Raw genomic sequence first — 7143 nt, 5'->3', positions numbered from 1 at the left:
GTAGTACCAGACAGTATTATGGAATTCAAATATATTTCATATCCATCAAAATCAATCATCTTACAATTCTGAAGTGGATACTGGGTTTCACTTAATGTTATTTCCCATCAGCAAATCTGTTTCTGGATTTCACATTTGCAGTGGAATTAAATTATAATATAAATATGAGCTGGTGATAAAATGATATGTAAATCGTATTCTAATATTGATTTGTAAAATTTATTCCAATTGATTATTTTGTGTTTTGCAACAGAATAATGTTCTGGGTGATCACATGATCCGGCTCCCGGCCTCGGACGAGGGTTCTTTTTGTTAAATTTAGAGTGATGTTTGTCCCGGTACAATCTACATTCATTTCCGTTCTCTTTCAACACAATCACCTGATTATTATGGGGATCTGCTACTAGCAGAAAATATAAACACCATCTTTCAGCCCTTTAAACACTAGCTGGAGTTTGCAGAAATGTCGATTATCCAAATTTTGTAACTTTCCAGATGTACAAAGAATGTGACGATCAGATGTTTCGCCATCAAATTCAGCATTGTGGCAGTAATTTAAATGGTCACTGTTAACAGTTACAGGTTTAGATGGTTTAAGACAATGAGATTTTCAGAGCAGACGGGGTCTGTTTTTAACAATGTGACTGTTTTAATCAATGTCCTTCTGTTGATGCGTTGCTGCTTAATGTTCTGTCGATGTCGAACTGATGGTGAATTCAGTAAATTCCCAGTATCAGGTCTTGTGGTGTCAAAAATCCGTTCCTGGAATCGCAGCCTCATGGTTAGAAAAAGTGTCTGAATGTTCAGGGTTAATCTTTGTCTTAACTAAACTCCAAACACGTGATGGTGGTTCTTGTTATTTCCGTTTCGGTTATTTTCGTTGAGTGATTTCCTGTATTGCCAGGGAAACATTCTGTCAGATCACAGTACAAGAGGCGTTGGTTCCATTTTATATCCGAAAGACCATGAAACATTCAGCGTAATCTCCTATCGATATATTCAGACCATGAAACATTCAATGTAAACTCCTATCGATATATTCAGACCATGAAACAATCAATGTAAACTCCTATCAGTGTATTCAGACCATGAAACATTCAGTGTAAACTCCTATCGATATATTCAGACCATGAAACATTCAGTGTAAACTCCTATCAATGTATTCAGACCATGAAACATTCAGTGTAAACTCCTATCAATGTATTCAGACCATGAAACATTCATTATAAACTCCTATCTAAATATTCAGACCTTGAAACATTCAGTGTAAATTCGGATCGATATTTTAAGATCATGAAACTTTCAGTGTACACTAATATCTACATATTCAGATCATGAAACATTCAGTGTAAACTCCTGTCTATATATTCAGACCATGAAACAATCAATGAAAACTCCTATCGATAGCTGCTTAAAATATTCAATAAACTTTTTAAGTGTTGCGGTAAATATTTCAGAAATCTTATATCAGTAGATTTAAATTCATAATTCCTCATAACTTTAATTTAGTTAAATATTACGCAGTAAGGATTACTTATTAACACATAGACATTTCACCAAGTATTTCAAACTGAAATGTATGGCCTGATTTGTTACTGTTCTCTAGATATTGCATTTCTAAACTTCCAATTTAAGTTAAACGAGACTCAAAACTAATGTTCTGTTTTTACTGTTTATTATCTTAAAGGAAATTTTGGAAACCTGCAGAACAGTTTTGCACTGATCAGTAAAGAAGGTTTCTGTCGTTGAACTCTGAGTAACTTATTGAACTAAACTTCCCCATTTATAGAACATATCTTCTGACAACACGCAGAGAGGAAAGGTACCGTGTCCTTTCATGGGGTGCTTTTAAAATCGTTATATTTTTCCGTTAGAAGTTGCTTACATCTTGTAGAAACAATATAGATCTGAAGCCTGAAATATAGAGTTTGTAAAACGTGCAGTTTATTGGGAAGAAACGCTGCGGCCGTTCAGTGGGATTTTCTTTTCAAGCAAAAGTGTGTGTCCCTCGGTCATATCCATTGTGTCTGGAGTGTGGCCCTGGTAAATCATTCATCTCCAATTCGCCAGCAACTATTGATATTTTTAGTGATTTGATTTATCCTGAAACTAAGAGTGGGCCATATTTCATTACACATCCTACTTTAAATCATTTAATTACTTATCCTGATTTTCTCTAATCAGAGATATTTTATTATAGGCATGAGAATGAGTTGTAATCTATAGTTCAGTTGTGTACATCAATGGCCATTTTTAGCTAAATAGAAACAAGTTAATTGCTGAGAGCTTCTATTTTCTCTTGTTCTCTTAAATATGGTCAAAGTTCCCTCCACATTCCCACACTGAGGTGCAGTTATTACAGTTAATACCAATTTGACGTTTAAATATTCTTCATAAAATGCCTCACTTGTAGTTACAAACGTTCCCAGCCCCCATATGCCAGAACTTTGGAATTTGCAACTAACTGGAGATACATCCAGCCTCTGAGTTAGGAACTGTCAATTCAAGACAGTAAGAAACCAAGTCCACAGCTGTTAACAGGACTTTAACTAATCGGAGTGTCCACACGAAACAGTAACACTCACAGCAGGGGAAATCTCTTCTTTCTGTGATAAATCAGTCCCATGTTATGTTATGTTATGTTATGTAAATATTCAGTGAAGTGAACTCACTGCAATAGTCACACTTCCCAGTCACGGTGCTGGGACAGAACAGCTGCCTTCTGTGGGTAGCACCATGTCGCTGAGGCTATTGTCCCACCAACTCTCCCTGTTTGTCGATGATGTCTCTAAAATGCACTTGGAAACTGGGAGTCTGGCCCCTCGACGGAGTTCAGCCAGAAAATATAATGGAATGGCCACTGATTCACAAACAGCAAATATTATCCAAAAAAAGGGGCAGGACATGGAGAAGGAATTGCCTCTAACTGGGGCTGGAGAATGAAACGATCACATATTGTGGTCGGGGTGGTAAAGGGACATGGAATGTGGAAACAGAGCTCCTCAAACAGTGTGTTTATTCAATCAAATATTTGTTGTTCAATTGTATAAGTTTCAATTACTTTTGTTGTAATTAATCATTAGTGGAAAAGTGTAGATTACATTCTCTTTCACACCCTCAAAATTGTTCTCATTTTCTGTCCTGCCATAATTAGATCGCCTGGTGAATGACGGAGTGATTGAGAAAAGCCCACAGATGGAAATAAACAGTGAGTGAAGACTGAGGAACAACCGGATGTGAACCAGCACAGGACTCTGAGAGTAGCAACCATAGAGAACCCTTCCGATTCAAATAGCTTCCATAGATCGACTGGGGAGAAAGGTAAGAGAAAGTCCCATTTCCTCAGATAAACACTGGTCCTGTGGACAGTCCACAAAGGTTACAAGGTAATGGGGGAAATGGTGAGAATGAGACTGGGAGAGTCTGATCACCGAGTACAATTATCCAGCATGATGCCGTGCAATGAAATGTGAAGTGAGATCAGTTTCTGTCTCAAAACACACAGTCACAAATGAATCTTGTGTGTATTTTAGAGTTAAGGGGTTTGATCTAAGAGGTGACTCCAGTCTGAGGCAGAGCCCAGCATATATGCAGTGTCTCCCGCCCCCAGCACCAACTCGGAAATAACCCACCTTTATAGCCCCGATAATATCGATATTACACTGTATGTTAATGCAGTACCAGACAATGTTACCGAATTCAAATATATTTCTTATCCAACTATCAAAATCAGTCCTCTTACAATTTTGAACCGGATGGTGGGTTTTACTTAATGTTATTTCCCATCAGTAAATCTATTTCTGGATTTCACAATTGCAGTTGAATTAAATGATTATCATTTAAATATAAACTGGTGATAAAATAATCCATAAATTGTATTCTAATATTGATTTGTAAAATTTCTTCCATTTGATTATTTTGTGTGTTGTCAGAATAAATGTTCCGGGTGATCACCTGATCCAGCTCCCTGCCTCGGCCGAGGGTTCTTTTTATTAAACTGATAGCGATGTTTCTCCCGAGACAATCTACATTAATTTCCGTGCGCTTTAAACACAATGACTTGATTATTATGGGGACCTGCTTTTAGCAGAAAATATAAACACCGACTTTCAGCACTTTAAACACTAACTGGAGGTTCCAGAAATGTGGTTGGTCCAAATTTTGTAACATTCCAGATGTACAAAGAATGTGACGATCAGATGTTTCGCCATCGAATTCAGTATTGTGGCAGTGATTTATATGGTCACTGTTAATAGTTACAGGTTTAGATGGCTTAAGACAATCAGATTTACAGAGCAGAAGGGGTCTGTTTTTAACAATGTGACTATTTTATCGATGCCCTTCTGTAGATGCGGTGCTGCTTAATGTTCTGTGGAGCTCGAACTTATGGTGAATTCAATAAATCCCCAGTATCAGGTCTTGTGGTGTAAAAAATCCGTTACTGGAATCGCAGCTTCATGGTTGGAAAAAGTGTCTGAATGTTCAGGGTTAATCTTCACCTGAACTAAACACCAAACACGTGATGGTGGTTTTCAAAATTTCCTTTTGAGTTATTTTCGTTGAGTGATTTCCTCTGTTGCCAGGGTAACAATCTGTCAGATCTCAGTACAAGAGGCGTTGGTTCCAATTTTTATCCGAATGACCTTGAAACATTCAGTGTAAACTCCGATCGATATATTCAGACCATGAAACATTCAGTGTAAACTCCTATCGATATATTCAGACCATGAAACATTCAGTGCAAACTCCTGTCGAGATATTAAGACCACGAAACATTCAGTGTAAACTTCTATCCATATATTCAGACCATGAAACATTCAGTGTAAACTCCTATCGATATATTCAGACCATGAAACATTCAGTGTAAACTCCTATCGATATATTCAGACCATGAAACATTCAGTGTAAACTCCTATCGATATATTCAGACCATGAAACATTCAGTGTAAACTCCTATCTATATATTCAGAACATGAAACATTCAGTGTAAACTCCTATCTATATATTCAGACCATGAAACATTCAGTGTAAACTCCGATCGATATATTCAGACCATGAAACATTCAGTGTAAATTCCTATCGATATATTCAGACCATGAAACATTCAGTGTAAACTCCTATCTATATATTCAGACCATGAAACATTCAGTGTAAACTCCTATCGATATATTCAGACCATGAAACATTCAGTGTAAACTCCTATCGATATATTCAGACCATGAAACATTCAGTGTAAACTCCTATCTATATATTCAGACCATGAAACATTCAGTGTAAACTCCGATCGATATATTCAGACCATGAAACATTCAGTGTAAATTCCTATCGATATATTCAGACCATGAAACATTCAGTGTAAACTCCTATCTATATATTCAGACCATGAAACATTCAGTGTAAACTTCTATCGATATACTCAGACCATGAAACATTCAGTGTAAACTCCTATCGATATATTCAGAACATGAAACATTCAGTGGAAACTCCTTTTGATATATTCAGACCATGAAACATTCATTGCAAACTCCTATCTATATGTTCAGACCATGAAACATTTAGTGTAAACTCCTGTCGAGATATTCAGACCATGAAACATTCAGTGTAAACTCCTGTCCATATATTCAGGCCATGAAACATTCAGTGTAAGCTCCTTTCGATATATTCAGACCAGGAAACATTCAGTGCAAACTGCTATCAACATATTCAGACCATGAAACATTCAGTGTAAACTCCTATCGATATATTCAGGCCATGAAACATTCAGTGTAAACTCCTATCGATATATTCAGACCATGAAACATTCAGTGTAAACTCCTATCTATATCTTCATACCATGAAACATTCAGTGCAAACTGCTATCTACATATTCAGACCATGGAACATTCAATGTAAACACCTGTCTATATATTCAGACCATGAAAGGAGGACACCCAAATTTCTCTGAACACCAACATTCAATAGTTTCTCACCATTTAAAAATATTCTGTTGTTCTTTTCTTCCTGCCAAAGTGAATAACCTCACATTTCCCCACATTATACTCCATCTGCCACCTTCTTGCCCACTCACTGAACTTGTCCATATCACTTTGCAGACTCTTTGTTTCCTCCTCACAGCTTACTTTCGCACCACCTTTTATCGTTAGCAAACTTGGAGACATTACACTCGGTCCCTTCATCTAAGTCATATAAATCATAGAATGATTACAACACAGAGTGAGGCCATTCGGCCCGTCGAATCCACGCCGACTCTCTGCAAGAGCAATCCAGCTAGTCCCACTCCATTCCCCTATCCCTTGAGCCCTGCAACTTTTTTCCCTTCAAGTATTTATCCAATTCCACTTTGAAGGCCATGATTGAACCTGGGCGGGCCCAGAGAGAAGAGTGAGTGAGAGTGGATGGCGGGGGATATGAGTGATGATGAAGGGAGGGTGTGTCAATGACTGTGGTGGGAGGATGAAGTGAATGATGGTAGAGGGAATGGGATGTGTGAGTGAGGGTGGAGGGAGGGGTATGTGTGAGTGACGTTGAAGGTAGGTGTATGTGTGAGTGAGTGTGGAGAGAGGGGGATGTGTGAGTGTGATTGGACGACGGAAGATGTGCGTGATGGTGAAGGGAGGGGAGTGTAAGTGACTGTGGTGGGAGGATGATGTGAATGATGGTGGAGGGAGTGGGATATGTGAGTGACGGTGGAGGGAGGTGGATGTGTGAGTGACGGTGAAGGGAGAGATTGTGTGAGTGACGTTGAAGGGAGAGGGATGTGTGAGTGAGTTTGGAGAGAGGGGGATGTGTGAGTGAGAGTGGAGAGAGAGGGATGTGTGAGTGACTGTGGAGGGAGGGGGATGTGTCACTGAGGGTTGAGCGAGCGGGGTGCGTGAGTGGGTGTGGAGAGAGGGGAATGTGTGAGTGGCGTTGGAAGGAGGGGGGATGTGTTGGAGAGGGTGGGGGGGGGGACGTGTGAATGAGGATGTAGGGAGTGGGATGAGTGATTGAGGGTGAGGGTTGGGGATGTGAGTGAGGGTGGAGGTAGGACGATGGGACTGTGGGTGGAGCGAGAGGATTGTTGATTGAGGGTGGAGGAAGGGGGATATGTGTGAGTGAGGGTGGAAGGAGTGGGTTGTGTGAGTGTGGACGGAGGGAGGGGGA

At 39.3% G+C, this 7143-nt stretch overlaps 1 long non-coding RNA gene across 1 annotated transcript; it reads left to right on the top strand.

Annotated features, from left to right (window-relative positions):
- The first annotated feature begins 1689 nt into the window (after positions 1-1689).
- On the top strand, positions 1690-4407 carry LOC137317664 (uncharacterized). The gene is made up of 3 exons (XR_010961738.1): positions 1690-1822; positions 3155-3321; positions 4350-4407. It is a non-coding gene; the product is annotated as an uncharacterized lncRNA (long non-coding RNA).
- Positions 4408-7143: the final 2736 nt, after the last annotated feature.

The sequence above is a fragment of the Heptranchias perlo genome, unplaced genomic scaffold (genome assembly GCF_035084215.1).
Source record: "Heptranchias perlo isolate sHepPer1 unplaced genomic scaffold, sHepPer1.hap1 HAP1_SCAFFOLD_63, whole genome shotgun sequence".
NCBI classification, from domain to species: domain Eukaryota; kingdom Metazoa; phylum Chordata; class Chondrichthyes; order Hexanchiformes; family Hexanchidae; genus Heptranchias; species Heptranchias perlo.
The sequence above is the reverse complement of the archived record's forward strand: the minus strand, read 5'-3'. Positions and strand labels throughout refer to the sequence as shown.